This window comes from Octopus sinensis, linkage group LG6 (genome assembly GCF_006345805.1).
Source record: "Octopus sinensis linkage group LG6, ASM634580v1, whole genome shotgun sequence".
NCBI lineage: Eukaryota > Metazoa > Mollusca > Cephalopoda > Octopoda > Octopodidae > Octopus > Octopus sinensis.
This window is the reverse complement of record NC_043002.1, coordinates 60927240-60928128: the sequence shown is the minus strand read 5'-3', so window position 1 is coordinate 60928128 and position 889 is coordinate 60927240.

The window sequence follows — 889 nt, the reverse complement described above, 5'->3', positions numbered from 1 at the left end:
AGTTGATTAGATCGACTCCAGTACGTAACTGGTACTTAAGTTATCGACCACGAAAGGGGGAAAAAGAAAAGTCTACCTCAGCGGAATTTGAACTCAGAACGTAACGGCAGACGACATACGGCTACGCATTTCGCCCGGCGTGCTAACGTTCCTGCCGGCTCGCAGCCTTGTTTTGAAACAGATATTCTTTTCTACTCTAGGTACAAGGCCCGACATTTTAGATCGACCCCAGTCTGTAGTTTTGTGAGTTTGCCATTCCAGTGGATTTGAGAATTAAGATTCTGTGTGACAGTGTTGTTTCAGGCCCTGCGAGTATCTCGTTGAATTTCTCGGACATAGACCTATGTTTCCCTCTTAAATAATTTAGACAGAAATTAGGGATCTTGTCGTGCCTGGGTGCCGTCCAATAGCTTATTTTTTGCAGCGTCTGTGTGACTATTTCCGTTTTTATAGGTGTTCAGATGCTGTGTAAGTTAATTTGATAAATCTTTTGTGAGGCTGTTCCTTCGCCAACCATCCTTTTCCCCAATTTCTTCCACTTCTAGTGTTGGTGATGCAGTGATCTCTGTTTTATTTTTGTCAACTTTCTGATAGAAATGTTTTGGATTGTAGTTGAACTGTTTGTGTTGTTCAAGAATCGTTGCAGTTTCTCATACCGACAGATTCTTTGTTTTAGCGAGGATCTTCTGCTTTACATGTTCTTTTACTGCAGGTATACCTTGTTCTGTAATTTTGTATTTCCGTAGTATTTTTTCTTCTTCTTCTTCTTCTTCTTCTTCTTCTTCTTCTTCTTCTTCTTCTTCTTCTTCTTCTTCTTCTTCTTCTTCTTCTTCTTCTTCTTCTTCTTCTTCTTCTTCTTCTTCTTCTTCTTCTTCTCTTCTTCTTCTTC